Below are 26,537 nucleotides of genomic sequence, written 5' to 3'. Positions count from 1 at the left end.
TCTCGAAAAGCCCTGTAATAATACAATGTGTGCACCATGTTGCACATATAAAATGTACTAATAATAATTCTGTGAATCATTATTGTTTTTTAATAAAAATTATATAGATTTCTTGATAAAATACTTAATTTAAATTTAAATTAAAGATGTGGGACAGGTTTATTAATTTATTCATGCAGCATGGCACAGGAAGAAAATGCTTATTCCATGTTGTGCAAGGGATGCTGCTGTCATTCCATGTGCTGGCGCTCTAATTAAGCTGCCATGTGCAATGCACCATGACTCAGAGGTGAGTGTGTGCTGTTTAGCCTCGGATTTGCACTGGAAGCGTACTCTTCCAATACATATTTGTATGTCTAGAAACAATTCAGAAGGATAACATTGCACCGGATATCTTGTTGTGTTGGATCTCATTGTACCAATGAGGCTGCTGGATTTGGACGGCAGCATCACCTGAATTGTGGGGAACTGAGTTCGATCCCACACCATGTGACAACTGCCTGCACAATCCATTTCCGGCCAGCTAGCAGTACCTCACCTATGCCCAAGAGCAAGGGTGACTTGTGGTAAACGGGCACATGACATCGTTACCTCTCAGGGAAATCATGGTGGATCAGATCTTGTACATTTCTCTCAGTTAAATCTGTCCCACACATGCAAAGACAAACAGAAGCTGAAAATGGTTCAATACGTTTTATGGAATCAGCTGCATTCTAGATTAAAAGACATGGACTGCAATAAATAGGATGATAAAACATACTAAAATCAGAATGATGACAAGAAAAGTAAAACTCAAGAAAAGTCTCATCATACTGTCACTATGCGAGAGTACGATTCCCATCTATACCACTAATGTTGTATGTTAGATCACAGAAGGATACGCCCAATCCCCCTTCAGAGCCCTCTGGAAGACATCACCCCCCCCCCCAATACCTGAGTGTGGCATTTGGGAAGAAGCCAGTTGTCTCTTGAGACAACTACCTCAGCAGGCAACTGTAGCAAAGTCAAACAGCATGCAGTGGCAGTCATCTGTTTGGAACATCCCTCTACCATGTGGGGGCAGAGAGATATTTTATAATAAAACAGCTAGTGATCTGATAAAAGTGTCTCCATGTAAAATACGTATGTTTCTGTGAAATGTTAGAGAAGCAATATACCACTTTGTGCCGGCAACTCTATCTTGATGCAGCCTTGAACAAAGCACAGAGTGAAAGAATGTTATGCTAAGAAATGTAAATGAAAATACATTTCTAGGTGAAAGAAGAGCAAGATAGAGGAAAACATCACCACAAATGTAATTGTTTCTGCAAGAATAAAATGGAAAAAATTAAAATGTAACAAGGCTAAAAGGCACAAGCAGCATATTTGCTAAAATAACATGCCCAAAAACACAACTAAAATGGCTTCACTACAGTGAGTTGTGCACTTCAGCACAATGAAGTGTATTTGTTTCAGAAAATAAAACATTTGTCATTGTTAATACCTGCCTCAAGAATGTTTTTTGATGCAAATCTTGATCTGCCTATCTTAGGGGCTCATTTACAAGCCTTTCAGTGACGCACTGGTGGCGCTGTGCCCTTTTCCATATTTACAAGGCAGAGCTAAGCCACCTTACATGGCTTAATGCTACCTTGTAAATATGGGCCCCTGCGATGCAGTTTTCAGCTGCAGAGGTGCATGCAATGGGTGTTGCATGCAATACCCACTGCTTTTTACAGTCCACCAGATTTACGTGAAATCATAAACTTGAGGCAGCACTAAAAACTGAAGCCTCCCCAGGGATGGTGTTAGTGTGGAGCAAGAGGAGGAATACTTTTATTTCTCCTTGGTTTTGCTTTTTCTATGTGTGCTGCACTCTGTAGCACACATAGAACGAGTAAAATGCCATTGTTGATTTTTCATGTGCACTAAGGGACACTTTCCTACACATAAACAATAATTCCCCACAATGCAGGCCCCCTTGCACTACGGTCTTGTAACGGTCCAGCGCATCCCTACATTCTGGAAATGATGCAGCTCAGCACAGAAAAATTGCTTGCAGCAGGGAGCTGCACCATTTCCCAGTAAATGGAGCCCATAGTATGTTATACTTTGCATCAACACAAATGGGTGTTTGTGTTATTCAGCCAACAGCACACCATAGTAATGCCTCCTTTGACTCAAGGTCACTCTAAGTAACACAGAGCAGCACACAGCCCTTTTTGAACTGAAAATATGGCATAATTTCAGTGCAAAATAGCTTTTGCACTGGAAAGTAAATGCCAATGCCTCTCACTGCATCGCATTTCATCACTTTGTGACAGTGAAAAACATTAGTAAATCTGGTCTTATGTCTCCTTCTGTTTAGGAAGGAGCACCAAGCTTCCACAAGTGATACAAAATATGTGAAACTGAAATTAAAAAAATAAAATTGGAAGGAAAATCTTCTGAGTTACTTACACTGATATCCAAGGTCCGTCGGGCCTTCGAAAAAACATTTGGGGCAAAGGCTGCAGAGAATATGTTGTTGTAAAACTGAGAAAATCACTACAGTTTATAAAGAGTGAGTGAAACACATTTCTTGACAAGGTACTCATAACATTGAAGTACACTATCCTGCCAGCAAAGAAAACAGGTATTTGCAATGCAATAGGTTTCACATTTACTTGCATTGAAGCTATTGGCATTGTAAATGCATAACTGGACTTTTTTTGCCACATTATTTAGTCAACCCTGCTGCATATTTTGTCCTTCCTGCCACATAGTGCCAGTGGCCTTGCATATAACTAAAGGTCTAGTAGGCCTACTGGAATATTTTTTCAAACAAGGCTCATAAAACACAAACTACGCCCAGGTGAAAAACATATTTACATGGCAGTTGGTACAGGTGGCATTGCCCGTGGGGCAACAAATAAATATTTGTACTCCAAGAATGCATGCTTACTGGATCACTGTCCCTTTAATGTAGTCTGGGGAGTCGAGCAAAACGCCCATGATTTTTCAAAAGCTTGAGGTTAGCCATCTCACATGATCCTCAGTCAGTCTTGAACTGAAAAATTAGTTATAAAATGTTGATCATTGTACAGCATAATCAATTGTAAGCTCTCCTCAAGGTTAGTATTAGAAATATACGCACACTCCCTGCCCTTTCAGCTCACTGCTACAGCTGCTTTTTTCCAATTGTGATGTTCTTCTGTTTAGAGTGCATCTAATGTAAAACTGTCCAAATAACTCTGGAGATTAATGTTCTTTCTGTATAGAGAATGTACTTTTGTCTAATGGAAGCTTGGACTCATCATAAGGGAGCTCAGAGGGATAATGTGCCAGCTGCAAAGAACGTGTACCAGGCAGATCACAGAGTGCACATAATGTAAAAATGTCAAAATAATTATTGTGATTATTGTTGTTTCTGGAGCGAGAATGTAGTTTTATCTAGTGGAAGCTTGGGCTCATTATAAGGTAGCACAGAGTATTAATGTGCCTGCTGCAAAAAACATCACAGAGTGCATGTAATGTAAAAATGTCACAATAACTATGGTGATTAGTGTTCTTTCTGAAAAGAGAATGCACTGTTGTCTAGTGGAAGCTTGGACTCATCATAAGGTAGCACAGAGGGTTAATGTGCCTGCTGCAAAGAATGCATACTAGGCAAATCACAAAGTGCATATAATGTAAAAATGCAAAATAACTCTGGCGATTTATGTTCTTTCTGGAGCGAGAATGTACTTTTGTCTATTGGAAACTTGGACTCATTATAAGGTAGCGCACAGGGTTAATGTGCCTGCTGCATAGAACATGTACTAAGCAGATCAGGGTACATATAATGTAAAAATGTCAAAATAACTCTGGCAATAAATGTTCTTTCTGGAGAGAGAATGTACTTTTGTCTAGTGAAAGCTTGGACTCATATTCAGATAGTGCAGAAGGTTAATGTGCCAGCTGCAAAGAACGTGTACCAGGCAGATCACAGAGTGCACATAATGTAAAAACTTCAAAATAATTATTGTGATTAATGTTGTTTCTGGAGAGAGAATGTAGTCTTAGCTAGTGGAAGCTTGGACTCATTATAAGGTGGCACAGAGTTTTAATGTGTCTGCTGCAAAAAAATATCACAGAGTGCATGTAATGTAAAAATGTCACAATAACTATGGTGATTAATATTCTTTCTGGAAAGAGAATGCACTTTTGTCTAGTGAAAGCTTGGACTCATCATACGGTAGCACAGAGGGTTAATGTGCCTGCTGCAAAGAATACATACTAGGCAAATCACAAAGTGCATATAATGTAAAAATGCAAAATAACTCTGGCGATTTATGTTCTTTCTGGAAAGAGAACGTACTTTTGTCTATTGGAAGATTGGACTCATGATAAGGTAGCACACAGGGTTAATGTGCCTGCTGCAAAGAACATGTACTAAGCAGATCAGGGTACATATAATGTACAAATGTCAAAATAACTCTGGCAATAAATGTTCTTTCTTGAGAGAGAATGTACTTTTGTCTCGTAAAAGCTTGGACTCATAATCAGGCATTGCAGAAGGTTTATATGCCTGCTGCAAAGAATGTGGTACTAGGCAGATCACAGAGTGCATATAATGTAAAAATGTCAAAATAACTCTTGAGATTAATGTTGTTTTTGGAGAGACAACACAGTTTTATTTAGTGGAAGCCTGGACTCATTATAATTTAGCGCAGAGGTTAATATGCCTGCTAGAAAAAACATTGCAGTGTGCATATAATGTAAAATATCTCAAAACAACCTTGGTGATTAATGTTCTTTATGGAAAGAGAATGCATTGATTTGTAGCGCAGAGGGTTAATATGACTGCTGCAAAGAACGTGTACCAGGCAGATCACAGAGTGCATATAATGTAAAAATTTCAAAATATCTCTTGTGATTAATGTTGTTTCTGTAGAGATAATGTAGTTTTATCTAGTGGAAGCTTGGACTCAATTTAAGGTGGCACAGAGGGTTAATATGCCTGCTGCATAAAAAATCACAGAGTGCATATTATGGAAAAATTTAAAAATAACTCTGGTGATTAATTTCTTTCTGGAGAGAGAACGTTCTTTTGTCTAGTGGAAGATTGGACTCATCATAAGGTAGCGCAAAGGGTTAATATGCCTGCTGTCAGGAACATGTACTAAGCAGATCAGAGTGCATATAATGTAAATATAAAAGTAACTTTGGTGATTAATGTTCTTTCTGGAGAGAGAACATATTTTTTTCAAGTGGGAGCTTTAACTCATCGTAAGATAGTGCAGAGAGTTAATATACCTGCTGCAAATAACATATACTAAGAAGATCAGACTGCATATAATGTAAAAAAATTCAAAATAACTCTGGCAATAAACGTTTTTTGGGGAGAAAGAACATACTTTTGTCTAGTGGAAGCTTGGGCTCAACATCAGGTAGGGCAGAAGGTTAATATGCCTGCTGCAAAGAACATGTAGTAGGCAGATTACAGAGTGCATATAATGTAAAAATCTCAAAATAACTCTGGAGATTAATGATCTTTCTGGAAAGAGAACGTACTTTTGTCTAGTGGAAGCTTTGATTCATCATAAGGTAGCGCAGAGGGTTAATGTGCCTGCTCTAAAGAACATGTACTAAGCAGATCACAAAGTGCATATAATGTAAAAATGTCAAAATAACTCTAGTGAACAATTTTCTTTCTGGAAAGAGAATATACTTTTTTAGTGGAAGCTTTGGCTCATAATAGAGTAGCGCAGAGGGTTAATATGCCTTCTGCAAAGAACGTGTAGTAGGCAGATCAAAGAGTGCATATAATGTAAAAATGTCAAAATAACTCTTGTGGTTAATGTTTCTGGAGAGAGATTTTAGTTTTATCTAGTAGAAGCTTGGACTCATCATAAGGTAGTGCAGAGGGCTAATATGCCTGCAGCAAAAATCACCACAGAGTGCATATAATATAAAAATCTCACAACTGTGGTGATTAGTGTTCTTTCTGTAGAGAGAACGTACTTTTGTCTAGTGAAAGGTTGGATTCATCCTAAGGTAATGAAGAGGGTTGATGTGCCTGTTGTAAAGACGGTGTACTAGGTAGATCACAAAGTGCATATAATGTAAAAATGTAAAAATAACTCTGATGATCAATGTTCTTTCTGGAAAGAGAACAGACTTTTGTCTAGTGGCAGCTTGGACTCATGATAGGGTAGCGCAGAGGATTAATATGCCTACTGCAAAGAACATACACTAGGGAGATCACAGAGTGCATATAATTCAAAGATGTCAAAATAACTCTTGTGATTAATGTTGTTTCTGGAGAGAGAACATAGTTGTATCTAGTGGAAGCTTTGACTCATTAAAGGTAGGGCAGAAAGCTGCTGCAAAAAACATCACAGAATGCATGTAATGTAAAAATGTCAAAATAACTCTGGTGATTAATTTCTTTCTGGAGAGAGAACGTTCTTTTGTCTAGTGGAGCTTGGATTCATCATAAGGTAGTGCAGAGGGTTTATGTGCCTGCTACAAAGAACATGTACTAGGCATATCACAAAGTACATGTAATGTCAAAATAACTCTGGCGATCAATGTTCTTTTTGGAGACAGAACTTACTTTTGTCTAGTGGAAGTTTGGACTCATGATAAGGTAGCCAAGAGGGTTAATATGTCTGCTGCAAAGAACGTGTAGTAAGCAGATCAGAGAGTGCAAACAACATAAAAATATTGAAATAACTTTTGTGATAACTGTTCTATCTGGAGAGTGAACGTACTTAGGGAAGAGCCAAAAGAACTTTCAAGCTGATTGTCTTTCACGTATGCCATTACCAGCTTCTGAAGACAGAATATGAATATGTTGTTACTGCTAGTGATGCTGTTTCTGACCTTAATGGAACCATTTCTGAAACAGATTAGATAACTGCCACTACACAGGATTAAATGTTGATGAAAGTTTTGGATTTCTTTAAAAAAGGGTGGCCACCCATTCACAATCGTCCTGATTATTTGAAGCCATTTGCTCCAATTCCGTTGGAACTACCCTCTGAATGTGGAATATGTATCAGAAATGGGTGCTTTCTTCCTCCTAAAGGTTTGAGAGAAAAGCTTATAAGATCCTAATGAGGATCATTTAGGTATCACTGCCCATTGTAAAAAACGGAGGAAACATTATTGGTGGCCTTCCATGAATAATCAAGTTGAAGCTTATATCAGTTTATGTCCACAATGTTTAGTCTCTGACAAACATTGGAAAACTGTACAGAAACCTCTCAAAAATTTACCTTTGTCTGATCAGCCATGGTCTAAAGTAGCCTTAGATTCCAATGGTCAATTTAATTTGCTTCCTGCAGGCAAAAAATTTATAATAGTCTTAAATGATTATTATTCTAAATGGATCTATTACTCTTTTGTAGAATCGGCTTCCACAAAATCTGGTTAATCTTTACTTGAGGATGATTTTTCTCTAGAAGAAGCTCCCAAAGAAATGATGACAGACAATGGCCCCCTTTTTATCTCTAACCTGATGAAAAATGTCCTCACTAACCATAACTTTACACACATTCACCTTGTTTTATACAGTCCCTCCACCAATGGGTTGGTAGAAAGGGCAAATTGCTTTATTAAAGGAGGAATACAGACCGCTCTTTCCTCTGACTTTGAGGTTGAAAAGGTCTTGAAGGTTAAAATCACAACTTATCACTCTACCTCTCATTCAACTACCGGAATCACTCCTTTCAAATTATTGAGAGGAAAAAAATGTAGATCAAGAATAATGCCTGAATGGTTAGACTCTTTGTGTATTCCGAAATTCAAGCAGGACAATTCCACACCCTCTTTATGGGAAAAAAAGAAAAGAAGCAGGAAAAACAAAAACAACATTTTGATTCTTTGAAACATGCTAATGAAAGGAGTTGTAATGTGGGTGACTGGGTTCTCATTAAGAAACCATTTAAAGAAAAAAGGGGAATCTAAGTCACTTGCCCTCTCAAGATTGACAGAGTTGTAAAAAATGCTGTTTGGGTGCATGGAAGGGGTTGGTGGAATCAAACTAGGCTGTTTCCCATTTCTGACATCCATGCACAAATATACAACAGAACTTGTCTTATCACTGATGAAGATTCCATTTTGTTTGAATCTGACAAAGACAAAATTGGAAACAGTATGATCTAAAATACTACTTATTGTGATACTCCTTGCTCTGATCATTTCAATGAACAACATATTATAGAGACTACTCAAAACTCAAATCTGTCTAATGAACAGGCCATTGAGAGTTCTCAAAATAGGCAAAATAATATTTTAGATAAGACTGTTGGTGTTTCAGACCAATGTAGGTAGTAAGAGACTATGCAAATTACCTGTATGACTTCAAGATTATGACTTAAGGTAATATGTTTTTATGGGGATGAGAGGTAGTATCTGTATGGTATAGTGTTTTCACTGTTTCTTTTATGCTTTAGAATGCACTGCATTTGTACTTGTGATGTTCTCAGATTCCTACTTAGAACCCTGAATGCTAGGTGAGGGCACTCCACTTCTGACTTTCACTTGGCAGGCAGCTGTTCACCATGGGTCCTTATTTGTTTATGGACTAAATTATATTTCATTTCATCCTGCTCCACCTCTGTGGTCTTTCACCGAACGCCATCACTACAATGCATTTGTCAGATTCTAGTTGACAAAGTATTTTTCATACATGTACAACCTACATCATGTGTTTGAATATAAATGTACTATTCATATGTGTCATTATTTTACAATCCAGTGCTCATTCAGAGGTGAAGCCTGCCTGTCATCTAGGCGAGCATTGGAGCAGCCACTGAAGTTGGAGGGAGACCCATTGGCACAGAAGGACCGTTTTGCAGGGAGTATAAGGGGGCTGACATGAATACCAGCTGAAGTTCTGAGTAAGGCAGACGATGATTTACATGAACCTGGCAAGCCCCTGTGGTAGCAGAAGAGACTGTGCAATCTAGTTCTGGAGCTGCCACCACCACCATCAAGCTAACAGCTATTACCATTGCCCCAATTCATTGAAAGTTGAAGAATGAGAGGCTAAGCCTTCCTGCTAGGTCTCAAAATTGTAACTGCATGTGTCTAACACAGGTTTCTGCAAGCAGTATTCAGATTACTAAGGCATTGCAAAATATACAAAGATACAAACATTATTCCACAGTAGGGTTTATAAAGATAGCGTGATCTGGTGATAGAAATTGCATCTGCTGATTACATTGAATACAAAATTCCAAAACATACATAGAATGTGTGCAGGGCCAGAAACTAATTTGTGTAACTAAATCTCACAGATTTAGGTAACAAAATTCGACCAAGACACCTCAATTTTGGCCTTTGACAGATCCTGCTTTCACCAAACAGTATAGGGCTTTGGGAGAATATCATTCCCTCCCAAAGCACCCATATTCCAAGCTACAGAACCAACTAATTTATTCTCAGTGGCAGGTTACAAAGCTCTTCAAGGCACAGCAGTTCTAATCCTCCTTACTGCACCTACCCACACCGAGACAGATCACACAACTCTGTATTAAAATCTTGATTTATGGAAATAAACACAGACCGAACAGTTAGAAATACTCAAACCCCACAAACACATTCCTTCTAAATTGCATTTCTAATGGTTGCTTGCAAGGTAGGTGTAACAAGTTAATTATTTTTGACAAACCATCCTTTCTCTTTGCACTTTAGCGTGGTTCATTTACAGAACCACTTGACTACTGCCTGAACAAAGCCGACATTAATAAGGAATGGCACCGCACGCTGTATTACATACAGTATGTTATTTTTTAACACTGTATTACTTAGATAAGATAGGCACATATGTTTAAAACTCCAGGTCACCTGGTGCACAAAAGGAATTCTTGAGGTTAAACCATATGCTTCAGACCCTGGATTTGACGTAGCATTGAAGAATGCCTATTAATTACATGTAACCTCTTTCAGTTCTAAGCTAAACATGTACACTGTACAGCCCCTACCATGGACTGTGACCTGTCTATGCTCCTAGGTCTCCATGTGCACTGAGTAATGAGTAGGCTAGGGCATAATTTAAATTATGGGGCATAATTTGTGTCATTTCATGTTACGCTTCTTGCACGAAATTCCCACATTTAGACCACTATGCCGATTTGCAAAATTATGTGCTATCTGCAGTTAGGATAAAAGTTTACCCAGTGCTTAATTTGTAAATAAAAATGTGCCGGTGCCCAAAGCCCTCCTCTTAAGCACGAAGCTCCTGCAATTAAATGTGTGAACACGGAATACTGATCCCGAAGCCATCGCGGGCCTCTTCAATCCATATAAAGCCACTCCCTGCCCCTTCAGCTCACTCTAGAGCTTTCTATTTTCTCTCTTTGTGACACCTTTTCGTTTTTCCCTTCCTCCGTCTTTTCCATATGTGTCTTTTGGTCGCAGAAAATGCTTGAGGCAGAAGACTAAGCCCCGGCCTTCAAAAAGAAGTGGCGGTGCTCAGCACCGGAAACAACAAGCACAAATTAAGCACTGAGTTTACCACAAATACACTGGAACAAGTGAACATAAACTGTACTTCTTTGCTCAAAATGTGTTCTCACTCCCAAAACTGACACAAAGGCATATTTAGCAGTGAAACATAGCACAAGGTGATTACAGTTTTTATAATTGAACAAAATTACCTGAATTTTGCACACCTCTGCTAACGAAGTTAGCATGCGGGTCTGCTATATCAAGAATCACCTGGAATGGTGAGTGACCTGGGCTCACCATATTGATCCTCTACTGTCCTCGACACCGCCATTTCCATCACCCTCCAAAAGGTGAAACGAAACATTTTAAACCTCAATCTCTAAAATGTTGCGAGGAGCCTTTGAAATGTCACTGAGCCTGGGTATAAACACCAGTCGTGGAGCTTAAAAAGCTGGAGCTTATATAGGTCTTGGTTGTCTAAATGTGACAGGAAAACAGCAGACAGGAAAGGATCAGCCAACAGTCTCAAATCAGGCAGCCTCAGACTGTAAAAATAAGTGACATGACAGGTTTAAGAATTACTAATACTGAACAGCATGAAATCAGCCAGTAATCTTTAAAGACTGATTTTAATCAAAGCTAGACCTGTTCATGGAAAATCTAGATTTACCTACAAGGGGAAAATGTCTTTGGGGTAGTTATTCATTATGACAGGTACATTATTCCTAATATGGAGCATTCTACTTTGTTATAAATTAAGACCAGCCGTGTTGGCTTCCAAGGTACCATTATGGGTGACGTATTAATAAATAAAATAGTTTTTTTCCGCATGGCAAAGACACTTTTCTTTTCCATTCTCTTAGCAGTGTGTCTAAACTGCAGCCCCTGCAGAGCACAGTCATGCTCCTAGTAGTCATATGTTTTTCTAATATATGTGGGTGGTCTAGATACACACTGTAGCCCTTATATGACATGTGTAATTCAAGCCACTATTGCAATTTATGTACCGATATACAATGGCCTTACTGGAGAGTTAAATACACTGGGGGTTATTCTAACTTTGGAGGAGTGTTAATCCGTCCCAAAAGTGACGGTAAAGTGACGGATATACCACCAGCCGTATTACGAGTTCCATAGGATATAATGGACTCGTAATACGGCTGGTGGTAAATCCGTCACTTTTCCGTCACTTTTGGGATGGATTAACACCTCCTCCAAAGTTAGAATAACCCCCACTGATTGATTGAAACCAATTTTACATTGCCATTTAGGGGAAAACCACATGCGCTGTGCACTGACTGGCAGCTTGGCAGGGAGCCCATTCAGAAAGGGCAACTTTGCTACATAATAATTGAGGCAGGACTCATATGGAATCTACAAGGGATAGCAAAGGGCAAGCCAGAGGTCTCCGGTGGTCCCTTTTTGACATCCATGTGTTAGTCCAATGGATGACTCTTGGATGAATTAATTTCAGTTTTTCTCGTCACTGCTTGTGCCCCCAAAAATGTTCTAGATTCAATTTTTTGCCATATATTAGGGGCTTGAAGAGTGTTTCACTCTTGCCATGGTGTCTATGATAAAACATTTGCATGCCTGTATTAACTTGCTGAAATAGGTTTAAGCATTTAAGGTGAGCTAAAGATCGCCATTTAAATTTTTCCTTACTTGATACATTTTGAATCAGGACTATTTGACTGTGGTAGTGTGATACAAGTAAAAAAGTCCATTGTAACTGCTAGATCATAAATATTTTTTTATTTTACTGTAAATCAGTTTTAATATGGTGGAGGTAGAATATTTGCTATTAACCTGTGGATTTCATGTTTTGGTACATCTGCAGATCCACCACTCTCCCAGCTTACTCTACAATAACTCAATGACTATGGCCCTCATTACGAGCCTGGCGGTCTGTGACCGCCAGGCTCGCGGTTGGCGGGAGCACCGCCGACAGCCTGGCGGTGCCCCTTAGGGCATTCTGACCGCGGCGCTTTGGCCGCGGTCAGTGCAGGAAAACCGGCGGTCTCCCGCCGGTTTTCCGCTGCCCGTCAGAATCCTCCAAGGCGGCGCAGCATGCTGCGCCGCCTTGGGGATTCTGACACCCCCTACCGCCATCCTGTTCCTGGCGGTTCGCCCGCCAGGAACAGGATGGCGGTAGGGGGTGTCGCGGGGCCCCTGGGGGCCCCTGCAGTGCCCATGCCAATGGCATGGGCACTGCAGGGGCCCCCGTAAGAGGGCCCCGCTTGTATTTCACTGTCTGCATAGCAGACAGTGAAATACGCGACGGGTGCAGTAGCACCCGTCGCACCTTCCCACTCCGCCGGCTCGATTCCGAGCCGGCGTCCTCGTGGGAAGGTTGTTTCCCGCTGGGCTGGCGGGCGGCCTTAAGGCGGCCGCCCGCCTGCCCAGCGGGAAACTCAGAATGCCGGCCGCGGTCTTCAGACCGCGGTGCGGTATTCCTGCGGCGCAACTTTGGCGGGCGGCCTCCGCCGCCCGTCAAAGTTGTAATGAGGGCCTATATCTTTGCCTTTGATGCTGTACAGTGCTTTAATGCATTTTGGATTTTTTTTGTGCTCTATACCCTACCAATAAATACATAAACAGAAATGGATGTTAGGAACCCACTAGGTTTCCCCACTAGGTTTATGACTACTGAGCCTCATCTCACTGTGTTGTTGTAAACCTTTACATAGCGCCCTATGCACCACAGATTACCCAACTACCCTGTGTTGGAAAGCCCCTCATTATGAAAGTTGAGCCATCTTATACATAGTTCTCTTGTTCTGGTCCTCCATGTAAACCGTATTGTCAAAAACATGATAGATGTAGACATTTCTCAGAAGGACGATGAAAAAAACCTTGCTAGTCATTGACATTTTTATGTTTTTTTTACAAATAACTCACGTCTTTAAGGTTCATTTCTAAAAACCGAAAAGTATTAGTGGGCCACCATCACATGGCGGCTCGTCCAACTTTGCAATGGCTGCACACTCAACATTGCATTTTAACCGTTCCAGCTGTGTTGGTGAGTGCACTTTCAATTAAATTTTTTAAGGAATATAGCAGCAAATTCTTATTGTTGGTCAGCTGTTGTGAGAAATTGGGTTACTGGTTAAGGGGGCCTAAATCCTACTCAAGCTGCAACCACAATACTTGACAGGTTGAGACACAAGCACTCCCCAAATGAACCTGTGCTCAAGCCTGTGGTAGCTTGGCACAGAGCAGTCAGGTTTAACTTAGAGGCAATGTGTATAGTATTTATGCAGTACTTCAAACAGTAATAAAAGGAAAACACTAAATAAAAAGGATCCCACACCAAATTAGAAAAATATATAGGATTTTAATACATAAAACAAAATGAACACGACAAAAATCCAATCAGTAGATCTGGACATCTGCAATTTTAAGTATTCTATGTGAAAATAGTGCCAAAAAAAACCCTAAGAGACACTTGCGGCTATCTGTTCGTGCATGACTGGGAGAGTGACAAATTCAGGCTGACTGAGATGGAGAATGGGCCAGATAAAGAGACTAGTTTAGTCCACCTGAAAAGTTACCTTCTGAGTACAGCACAACAAGTCCTGTTTGCGGTGGAGATGGTCGCATGGAGCAGGGAAGCTTTGCAGATGGTTGTCGATGTAATGCAAACAACAGGTCTGACATTACTGGAGACCAAAGATCCTGTTCACCGTGAACAGTCAGGCCAGTGCTTTGCTATGGTGCTCCCCATAAGCGGTCAATGCTGAAGCACAGAGTCAGACTGATGGAGCTACACTTTAGTGGGCTGTGTGAATTATAAGGTGTGGGTGCCAACGGGCCCTTTCACAGTCACAAAAAGCACAGAAACTTCAATTCAAGCTCTCTGAGGCCACATTAACGGTCCAGTGCCTGAGAGGCACCACTTGAGGAACATGGACTTGCTCCAGCTGGATCTGGGTGCTTGTTCAGGTGGTTGGGACCTTGTTATGTCCTTGTTGCTCAGGAACAGACTAGTCTTTGTAGTCACCGTGGGAGCCGTGGGTTCCGGTACAGAACCAAATTCCTCTGACTCAGGCAGGAAGGCAGGAGTCCAACAAGGCTGCAGTCCAGGAAGGCAAATAGTCCAGAAGAGCAGCAGTCCAGTAGACTGGCAGTCCTTACAGGAGCATAGCAGTCCTTCTTCCTGGCTGAGTTTCCATAGGTCCAGAAGTTATACCTGGTGCCTCCTTCAAAGCGGAAGAAGCTTTTCGAGGTTTCCCTTTGAATTGTATATGTTTCCTGCCTCCCCTGCTCTGGCTCCAGACTAATTGCAGGGGGTATGCAGACCCTTGTGCGGAGGCAAGACACATCCTATTCAATTGTAAGTAGGGCTGTGCCCAGCTCTGTCCTCCCATCCTGTTAGTGATGGCCTATCCAGGCACACAGAAGCTCTCTATTGTGTGTGGCTGTCTAGGAGGAATACACAAAGCCTAACTACCAACTACAATCAGTCATGTGACCCTGCAACAGCCTGCAGGCACTAAATGGTTAAGGCAGGAAAATGCTAATTTTCTATTAGTGGCATTTTCAAACTTCTAATTTAAAATCTGACTTTACCATAAGAGATGAGTTTCCATTACAATTCTAAAGATATTAAACATGAACAGGTTACCTGTTCCCATTTGGAAGTCGCAGCTTATTAAATGTACCCAATGCTATCCAATGGGAGAGGTAGGCATTGCTTTAAAGACAAAAAATTAGTTGTTCACTATCAGGACATGTAAAACCTAAAATTACATGTCCAACTTTTTATATACACTACACCCTGTCCCCTGGGCTGTCCAGGGCCTGCTCTAGGGTGACTTGTGTATTAAAAAGGAAGGTTTTGACCTGCCAAAAGGTTTATTTTTCCAGATCGAAATGGTAGTTTAAAACTGCTTTTAGGCTGAAAAGGCAGGCCTGAGAAATGTTTAAAGGGCTGCTCCAGGGGAACATTCAGAGTTGCAGGCCTACTAGGAACCATCAATTTATAGGCTTGAGGTACAAGTAGGACCTTACTTGGGACTTACAAGTAGTTTATATATGGCAATTGGGGAAAAAACAATTCTAACAAGAAGCAAGCACAAGCACTTTAACACTGGTTATTAGTGGTAAAGTGTGCAAAGTGCTAAGGCCAACATACATGAAGTCAGCAAAAAAGAGAAGGGAAGGCAAAAGGTTTGGGAAAGACCTTTCAGAAAGGGCCGAGTCCAATAGTGGTGAATTCAGTTGCGTAAAAAAAATTAATTTCATTTTTTTATTTCAATTACAATGGAGGAAGTTAAGGTAAAGCAATAGCTTTATTATAATATATACAAACAGTAACACTTACAGCAGTGTGGACATTTTAAAAAGATACAAATTCTAAAAGAGTTTTCATTGTTCAAGCTTCCAGAATTTCAACATTTATCATTAGAACTATAAAATGATGTAAAGTGCAAACATTAGTTCCTATAATAGAAATGTCACTGTGAAATAGAAGTTCCATTAAGAAGAAGTTAACAATAAAGTGCCTAATTCTCAAAATATTTAGAATCTTGAAAACATTTACTTTCATAATCATCATAAAAAGCATAAAGTTATTATCTGATAATGATTGTCAAAAAGTGCATAGAATTCATAGCCTACTCAATATGGCCACTAGGAAGTACAGAGGAAGAATTGGAGCCTCCAGAATGCATTGAAGTAATAACAATAAACTCCTAATGAAACATGGTATATTCAATTAATCAATTTTGATATAAATGTTGTACTTATCCAAAAATAATGTAAAAATAATACTGTTAATTGAAAGTGTTTTTTCAGAGCACTTACGGTATCCTACTGCTGTACAGAAACATTGAGTTTAAGAGGTGTAGAAAGTGATCTACTTTAGATTATCCCCATCAATACTTTTTTAAAACCATCTACAATAAAACAAATCAGTGCATTAACAATAATATTTGGTTACGGAACATTAGAAAGTCCTTTTTTAAAACCACAAATTTAAAAGAAATTAAGTAATGTCCAAGTGATAATATTATTGTAATTAATTGATAGGACAAGATCAAGACAAAGGTAGATCAGACAAATATTACATAAAATAATATACATTGATGAAAAGTTGCCTTCTATTTAATTTTGATGGTTGCGTGGGGGAGATGGAAGTGCTCCCTTGGTTTGTAAAGCACAGGTAGGGTTTAACTGTCTTTCCAGAGCACAAACTGATACTATTTAATAAATGAGCCTAACTGTCACAGTTATCCACTGTTGTTAATGGGTAGACCAGTACGTACTTTGCTCATTATGTAGCGCACAACTGTGAGTCAAAATTTTTAGAGCAGAGGTTTAACTGTATCCGGACATTATCAAGAACAGAGGTATGAGTGAGTTTTTGTGTTACCATGAGTAAAGCAACTATAGATTATTTTAGCAAAAACATTCCCCAAAAAAGCACATCATATCTTCTCCGTGAAAAGCTGTGCATGTACCGAACCTGCGCAGATACAATGGTGAATTTGTTGGTTGACTGGGGTGTAAGCCATGGTCAAGCAACAAACATAATCATTATCAGGGTAAGTCACAAGCAAACCCCAAATTAACCTGTGCTCCCCCCTCTAGTAGCTTGGCACAGAGCAGTCAGACATAACTTAGAGACACTATTTAAAGTATTTGTGTAACACTTCAAAGAGTAATAAAGTGAAAAACACCACACAAAAGGACACCAAGTTAGAAAAAGAAAGCCAAATTTGATAAATAAAAGAATACCAAAATGACAAAAATCAATCACTAGAACCAGAACTAAGATTTATGTAAAGATTCTCGAGAAAATAGTGGTATCAAGCATAAAGCGCCAATTATGGATTGTCCCTGAGCTCAGATCAGGAGGACAGCATTCTAGCCCTTGTAGTCACTCTGGTGTCCTGGATTCTAGGATGAAGTTGTAGGTCCAGGTCTCTTTTTAACCAAGCAAGAGATCAACAGGTCACAAAGTAGGGCAGCAATTTCTTCAGAGCAGCAGTCCAGCAGAGTGGCAGTCTTTTCAGCAGCACAGCAGTCCTTCTTCCTGGCAGAGAATCCACAGGTCCTGAAGCATACTGAAGGGTTAGTGTCTGAGGTCCTGTATTTATACACAGGTGTGTCTTTGAAGTGGGAAGAAGCTTCTATCAGCATGCTTTTGAAGTGCACAGGTGTTCTGTCTTCCTGGCCCTAGTGCCAGAGTCCATACTAACTACAGGGGGTATGCAGTCCTTCGTGTGCATACAGGAAACAGCCCATTCAAGTATAAGTGGGGCTGGGTCCAGATCATCCCTCCCATCCTGACAGTGATGTCCATCCTGTCTGACCTCAGCTCCCTATTGTGTGTGGCTGTTTAAGAGCAATGCACAAACCCCAACTGTCACCCAGACTCACTTATGTTACCCAGAGACATACTGCAGGCATGAAATGAGTAAGGCAAGAAAATGACAACTTTCTAAAAGGGGCATTTTCAGAATTGTAATTAAAAATCTGACTTCACCACAAGATAGGATTAATCACTAAGATTCCATAACATCAAACATGAACTGATTATCTGTTTCCAGTTGGAAATGACACTTTTAAAATGTAATGAGTTTACTCCAATGGTATCCTACGGTAGAGGTAAGCCTTTCAGTAGTGAAAAATCATAACCAGATATTTTCACTACCAGAACATGTACAACTTAAATGAGCGTGTCCTACTTTTTAAATACATTGCACCCTGACCTTTGAGCTATTCATGGACTACCCTAAGGTGACTTACATGTATTAAAAGTAAAGGTTTAGGCCTGGCAAAGGGTTTACTTTGCCATGTCAAAAGGTAGTTTAAAACTGCACACACAGAGGCTGAAATGGCAGGCCTGGGATATGTTTAAAGCACTACTTAAGTGGTTGGCACAATCAGTGCTGCTGGCCCTGTAATAGCATTTAATTTACAAGCCCTGGTCAAGGTAATGACAATTTTCTAGGGAATAACAAGTAAATTAAACATGACAATTGGGTATAAGCCAATCTAAAATGTTTTAAGGAGAGACCACAAGCACTGTAGCACTGGTTAGCAGTGGTAAAATGTGCAGAGTACAAAGGCCTGCAAAAATGAAGGCATCAAAAGCAGGAGGTCTGAAGGCAAAAACTTAGGGGGACATCGAACCCAAGGATGCCAGATCTAACAAATACTGACTAAATGAAAACTGCAAATATATAAAGGTAGATCTTCAAGTACCTATAACTCATGCCCTAAGGTAACTATAACTCGCACCTGTCAAACATAACTAAAAAAATTACATGAATACAAAACCAACAAAAAATGTAAATAAAAAATCAAAATTTATTTTTATAATGAACTGAGAAATATTAAAACAACAAAACAATCCATAATAAAAAATACTATAAGTAATGTGGAACTTTGAAGGGGTTCCATTTACTATTCTCACTCCAATGGAAGCAAAAGTACATTTGAGAGGCTAAATGTACTTTTGTCACTCAAGTTATAGCAGCAGTAGGAAAACTGTTGGACTTTGGAGGAGTGATATTTAATATTCCCACTTCAACATAAACAAAAGCAAGGAAAGCATTGCATTTTGGAGGTGTTAATTACACTGTTGCCACTCAAATCTAATCAACAGAAGAGAAAGTGTTGGACATTGAAGGAGTTAGATTTACTATTCCCACTCTAATAGAAACAATAGTAGGGAAAGCATTGGTCTATTGAGAGGCTAGATTTATTAGTCCCACTCCAACCTAACCAACAGCAGGGAAGGTTACATACGCAAAAACATGGAAAAGGTAGGGCTTTGGAGGGGTTAGATTTACCAATCCCACTCCAACCTAACCAACAACAGGGAAGGTTTTGGACTTTCAACCTTAGCAACAGTTGAGAAAGTGTTATACTTTGGAAGGGTTAGATATACTATTAGAATTCCTAAACTTCTATTATGAAAACCTTTAAATACTTATCAAAATAAACATATTTAAATATATATATATATATCATATACATACATATATATGATATATATATACATATATGTGTGTGTGTGTGTGTTTGTATATGTGTGTGTATATATAACATGCATGAAATTAAATGTAATGAGAAAAACACATTTCATATTACATTAATTTAAAAAATATGAGATATAAAATACATTTAAAATAGGTACACTTCCCTCCTTAATGCACACAAATGCAAACAAAACACCAACAGACATAAATTAATAAAAACATTTTAGATCAAGTAATATTAACATTACAATAATTATTACATTACATATTAAAGGCAAAACAAATAACACTTTTAGCACTCTTTTAAAATGTAACAATTAAATTAATGAGTAACTAATTGACAAGTAGTTAAAAAACAACAAATAAGTAAAATAACAAAATAAATTATTGACATGACAAATTATCAATTGGTACTTTGATTAACATAAAAATTCTTTACAGATAAAAATAGATATATTTTAAATAACTTTCAATCCTAATCGACTACAAACCTAACAACCTACTAATAAATTAAAAACTACTAAACACAGTGGAAAATGAACTTAAACATTAAGCATTTCAAATTGTACTAAAATATTTCAAGCAGCAGTTAATCAAATATACAATTGCATGATTTACATACTTAATTATGATTAGTTATTTAATTAATAAGAAATAATTTAAACATGAAAAACAACCCTGCAAACACAAAAACTCACTACTAAAGTAAAAATTCTTAATTACATTTTAAAAAGATCAATTACATATTGAAAATTGCAAACCATATTAAAATAAGTACAAATCTATTATTATCATGAAATTAATACCTAGTTATCATATATGTAATGTATTAATTAATTTAAAAATCATTGTTTCATTCTACTATATTAAAGCCAATGATTTTATATACAACAATATTTGGAACAATTATACTACATACCTAAAAAAAACTATGTGCCTCATAACAAGTTTGATGGTCTAACTGTCAGACCGACATGGTCCGGCCGCCAAATGACCGTCATGTTGGAGGTCATACAGACTGCCATATTACAAGTCACACAGGCAGGACCGCCAAAACCCAGTCAAAAAACTGACACCCCCAGGATCAAGTAGGCAGGAAAGTGTTTGTCCCACCTACAGCACTGCCAGCCTGTCAAACAACCACCAAACTTATTACGACTCCCAAATCACAATAGCAGTTCTTCTATGGTGGACAACCAATGGTGATGCGAACTGCGGCAGTCGGCATTCACCACATCAATACACAACATCACATTGGATAGTTCAAATTTCATACAACTGCACCCGCCCGACACACCTACAAACTGCACTATAAAACACACCCCTTCACACACCACAATCCTTTGAAACAAGAACACTACACATAGAAGCTAGAGCCAAAAAGCAGAGACTCACAGTACCATAGATTAGGCCCCCCTCCACACTTCACATACCACTTATTCCACAATTGCACAACACACACACCACACAAAATGACACCTCTGCATAACCCACACCAACCGTCACCCCCTCACAACATAGCAGCCACACCTCATCATCTGCTTTTTTGAACTTTTCTGTGTTGTCAACTACCACAATGTCACCACAGAAACATCCCTGTTTCACTGACAAGTTAAGGGTCATGGTGGATGAAATTATCAGAGTAGAGCCAAACCTATTTGGAGCCCAAGTCCAGCAAACTACTATTGCTTGGAAAATGGAAATGTGGCAAAGAATAGTCGACAGGGTGAAATCTGTAGGCAGCTATCCATGCACAACAAAGGATATCAGGAAGAAGTGGAACAACCTTAGGGGCAAGATGATGGCTGCCAAGCACCAGCTGGTAGTCATCAAGACTGGCGGTGATCCCCCACCTCCACCCCCAACTTTCACATCATGGGTCTTGGACATCCTACATCCTGAAGGCTTAACAGGAATACCTGGGGGAGTCGAGTCGGGTAAGTCACAGCACAAAAGATTGTCACCAAGATATATTGGCATGCATGCTCACTGATCACCTTTTGCCACCTTAGCAGCCAACCCACTCACCACCCCTGTGTCCAACTGTCCGAATACCCCTGTTTGGAATCTCACATGTTAACTGAACTCACCCAGGAGCACAACATCTGTGTATGGCGTGGGTAGTACAGGGACTGACAGCATTACAACTCCCAGCAGGCACTGTTCTACCATTAGGAAACCAGAACAATGTACCACAATGACAATTGCCTTGCATGTCAAATAAACAAATGGAATAAACCCACCTGAATTCTCCACAATTGTACAGTCTGTGGCAATGACAGCAATGCTATGGACAACTGCCAGTACAATACCACTAACACAGTTACAAATGTGTCCTCTGCTAAACTGTTCCTTCCACCTCCCATTAACTATTGAACTGTACTTACCGGGGGGATCTCACATATATGCAGTGTGCTGTACACATATGGCCAGGTAGAATGGTTACTCCTAATCTGGTGTCCAGGTCAGTGTCTACATGACTTTGTGCAGCTGTCTGTCAGCTCAATAATGAAGTACTGCTAACTGTGAGGTACCATTAAGCAAATAAAGCTACACAGCTGCCAAGTTATGAGTCAATGAACAGACATCCAAATGCCAAGATTCTCTGATATCTTGTAGCGAGGTGATTTAAATAGGAATTGTCTGTAGCCCATATATCAGGTCTACTTCATTGAAAGCAGGTGTCACCGTCATATGAGGGGATCAAGCAAAGCCAGTCTGTACATGGCGCAAAACATATCAACCTATAAAATTTGGAACCACATGTTACATGACAATCTGTGGCTGTCTGTTCCCCATCTTCAACAGGTCTACTTGCCACCATGGAGAGCACACCTGAGACAACCACTTTCCTCCTGGATTAAGGCCTCAGTAAGGAGAGCACTCCTGAGTGTGTGAATAATGAGGACGGCTCTGGCCCATCTGGGTTACCTTGTCAGACCACAACAGTCAGCGTGACCCTGCCCACATCGACTCCTCCCAGTCCTGTTGCATCTATATTCCAGGCAAACAGTCACCCCCAATCCTGTGTCCCAAGGACAGTTACAACTATCATGCGCCCCACAGAACAGGTACAGGAGTCACAACTTGAAAACCCTGACAATGAAGAACCTGGTACCAGTGGGCAAACTGTGCCAAGACTGCAAGCAAGTGGGGGTAGGGTGCATGAGAGTGATGGCATGGGCCAGCGGCTTGAGGCTGCCAGGGACAGTTCTAGCCAGGACACCATCTCCCAAGTCTTGGGAACCTACCACCAATCCCAAGGTGTGATGAGCCAGGTACTTGCCATGATGTGGGAGATCAAGCAGCTGAGGGACAACCACCAGGAAGTCATGCAACAGTGGGGGGCCCTCAATGCCAACATGGCCTCCCTAACAGGGGTGCTGAGAGACATCAACACCACACTGGGCAGGGCATGTCCACAACACTAGATCCCTTCCATTGGCCAAGTAACACAAGCCCCTTCAACATCTGTGTCAGCCAGTGGAATGGAGGATCTGCCAGGGGAAGGTCATGCCTCAGACACCCCTGCCTCTGTAGTTGAAGAACCCCCCCACAAGCATGGATGTCCACCCAAACAACCAGGAGGTGCAGATGCCAAGACAACTATAACAACTGCCAGGAAGTGATCCTCAAATGACTGGTTCCCTTTTTGCCACAGATGCACTCTGTTGACTCTTCTACAACCACTGTCCAATTTACAGGTGTTAGAAATGGGGTCTTTGATTGACAGTCAGTTTACCCCCTGTTCAAGCAAGGACCCTCACTCTAGCCAGGGTAAAAGAGAATCACCCTCAGCTAACCCCTGCTTACCCCCTTGGTAGCTTGGCAGAGCAGTAGGCTTAACTTCAGAGTGCTAGGTGTAAAGTATTTGTACCAACACACACAGTAACTTAATGAAAACACTACAAAATGACACAACACCAGTTTAGAGAAATAGGAAATATTTATCTAAACAAAACGAGACCAAAATGACAAAAATCCGACATAAACAAGTCAAGTTATGAATTTTTAAAGATTAAACTCAAAAATAGCACTTAGAAACACAAACTGCTTCGATGAGGTGTTAACACAGCATCATGACGGAGTTGTTCCCAACAAGCAGACACCAGCGGCGCTGGACACGGAGTCGTGTAGACCCCCAAGTACAGTACCTTTGGTGAAGAGTGAAAACAAGTCGATGCGCGAAGTCGGGGATCGCGGTGTCTGTGCGAAACGTTGAATCCGCGCACTTCGAGCGGCGTCGGTCACGACGTTGTGCGGCGACTTCACTGAGTCGTGGACTTCAGCTGGGCTGCAGCGGCTTCGGGACTGCGAAGGTCGTCACGTTCCAGTGAAGATCACGGAGACGGTTGCAGGCGGCATCACCGGATTCAGCAGTGGTGTCAGTCCGAAGTAGTCCGAAGTCGATTTCCTTGGATTTACACCAGCTTTCCTTTCAATTGCCCAGGGACTGGATAGGGCACCACTTGTCAGAGCAGGAGTCTCTCCAGAGACTCCAGGAGCTGGCAGAGAGAAGTCTTTGCTGTCCCTGAAGCTTCAAACAACTGGAGGCTCTAAATCAAGCCCTTGGAGATTTTTTCACAAGATGGAAGGCACACAAAGTGTTGCCCTCTTACTCTGGCAGAAGCAGCAACTGCAGGATAGCTCCACAAAGCACAGTCACAGGCAGGGCAGCTCTTCTTCCTCAGATATTCAGCTCTTCTCCAGGCAGAGGTTCCTCTTGTTTCCAGAAGTGTTCTAAAGTCTGTGGTTTTGGGTGCCCTTCTTATACCCAATTTCTCCTTTGAAGTAGGCCTACTTCAAAGTAAAGTCTCTTTTGAATGTGAAATCCTGCCTTGCCCAGGCAGGCCCCAGACACTCACCAGAGGGTCGGAGACTGCATTGTGTGAGGACAGGCACAGCCATTTCATGTGTGAGTGACCACTCCTCGACTCCCTCCTAGCACAGATGGCTCATCAGGAAATGCAGACTACACCCCAGCTCCTTTTGTGTCACTGTCTAGTGTGAGGTGCAACCAGCCCAACTGTCAAACTGACCCAGAGAGGGAATCCACAAACAGGAAGAGGCACAGAAATGGTATAAGCAAGAACATGCTCACTTTCTAAAAGTGGCATTTTTAAACACACAAAATCAACTTTACTAAAAGATGTATTTTTAAATTGTGAGCTCAGAGACCCCAAACTCCAAATGTCCATCCGCTCCCAAAGGGAATCTACACTTTAATCAGATTTAAAGGTAGCCCCCATGTTAGCCTATGAGAGGGACAGGCCTTGCAACAGTGAAAAACGAATTTAGCAATATTTCACTGTCAGGACGTATAAAACACATTACTATGGCCCTCATTACGACCCTGGCGGTTTGTAACCGCCAGGGCCGCGGCACGCGGGAGCACCGCCGACGGGCCGGCGGTGCCCCGCGGGGCATTCTGACCGCGGCGGCTTAGCCGCGGTCAGAGAAGGGAAACCGGCGGTCTCCCGCCGGTTTCCCGCTGCCCCCAAGGAATCCTCCAAGCCGGCGCAGCTTGCTGCGCCGGCTTGGGGATTCTGACTCCCCCTCCCGCCATCCAGTTCCTGGCGGTTCTCCCGCCGGGAACCGGATGGCGGAGTCGCGGGGCCCCTGGGGGCCCCTGCAGTGCCCATGCCAACGGCATGGGCACTGCAGGGGCCCCCGTAAGAGGGCCCCAAAATGTATTTCACTGTCTGCCTTGCAGACAGTGAAATACGCGACGGGTGCAGTAGCACCCGTCGCACCTTCCCACTCCGCCGGCTCGATTACGAGCCGGCATCCTCGTGGGAAGGGAGTTTTTCCCTGGGCTGGCGGGCGGTCTTTTGGAGACCGCCCGCCAGCCCAGGGAAAAACTCATAATACCCTCCGCGGTCTTCTGACCGCGGAGCTGTATTATGGAGGGCAGAATCCTGGCGGTCGTAATGAGGGCCTATATGTCCCACCTTAACTTACACTGCACCCTGCCCTTGGGGCTACCTAGGGCAGACCTTAGGGGAGCCTTACATGTAAGAAAACAGAAGGTTTAGGCCTGGCAAGTGGGTACACTTGCCATGTCGAATTTACAGTTAAAACTGCACACACAGACACTGCAGTGGCAGGTCTGAGACATGATTACAGAGCTACTTATGTGGGTGGCACAACCAGTGCTGCAGGCCCACTAGTAGCATTTGATTTACAGGCTCTGGCACCTCCAGTGCACTTTGCTAGGGACCTACTAGTAAATCAAATATGCCAATCACGGATAAACCAATCAACAATACAATTTACACCGAGAGCAAATGGACTTTAGCACTGGTTAGCAGTAGTAAAGTGTTTAGAGTTCAAAAGCCAACAGCAACAGGTCAGAAAAAATAGGAGGCAGGAGGCAAAAGGATTGGAGATGACCCTGCATAAGCCAAAAAAATCCAACAACAGGGATAGTAGGACACTGTATGTGGGACTTCAAATGTAGCAGATACCCTGATGAGAACATTCACCATTACTGAACTTTTCACTGTTTTAACCTTATTTCTTTGCTCACATTCATCCTAATGTCCTGTGCACATGTAAATAAACACAACTAAAACACAAACTATGTTTGAGAGTCATTTGTCATCTATGTTGAACAGTTAACTTTTAAGTATTTTGCAAGTACATGAATGACTCGTGAAGAAAATGTCAGAAGGGACATGTATGGTGTGTGGTGTGTGCAGCCTTATATTTCTTTTGATACTTTATTTATAAAGTGACACGTATATGGTACCCATCTATTACCCTTAGAGGTCGACCTGAACTTTTTGACTCAGATAGGAGTGTGATACCATCCTAATAATCAACATTACCAATATCAAATCAATAAATCACTAAACATTGATTTTAATTTTGTAGTCAGTAATTTATATGCACCATGACCTATGTGGTTATGAATCACCACACCAGTTTAATACAATTCAAAATTGTTTGCTTTTAGATTAACAATGCTAATATCATGGAAATCATGCACAAGACCAAATGATAAAAGTTCAAGAATAATACAGACTGACCCAATCATAGGAAGAATCTCAATCTAGACAGAATATTTATCATTAAACATTCAAAGACCACAATGCAGAATAACAACAATAACAGATGAATGATGATGATGGAAACGGAATA

General features: G+C 40.9%; 1 long non-coding RNA gene across 1 annotated transcript in view; it reads right to left on the bottom strand.

Annotated features, from left to right (window-relative positions):
* Nucleotides 1-26,537, bottom strand: part of LOC138285163 (uncharacterized) — a 224,219-nt gene that overhangs the window by 5,009 nt on the left and 192,673 nt on the right. The gene's annotated exons all lie outside the window — the stretch shown is intronic.

Source organism: Pleurodeles waltl, chromosome 1_1 (assembly GCF_031143425.1).
Source record: "Pleurodeles waltl isolate 20211129_DDA chromosome 1_1, aPleWal1.hap1.20221129, whole genome shotgun sequence".
Taxonomy (NCBI): Eukaryota; Metazoa; Chordata; class Amphibia; order Caudata; family Salamandridae; genus Pleurodeles; species Pleurodeles waltl.
Note: the sequence above shows the minus strand (reverse complement) of the source record. Positions and strands in the feature narration are given on the sequence as shown.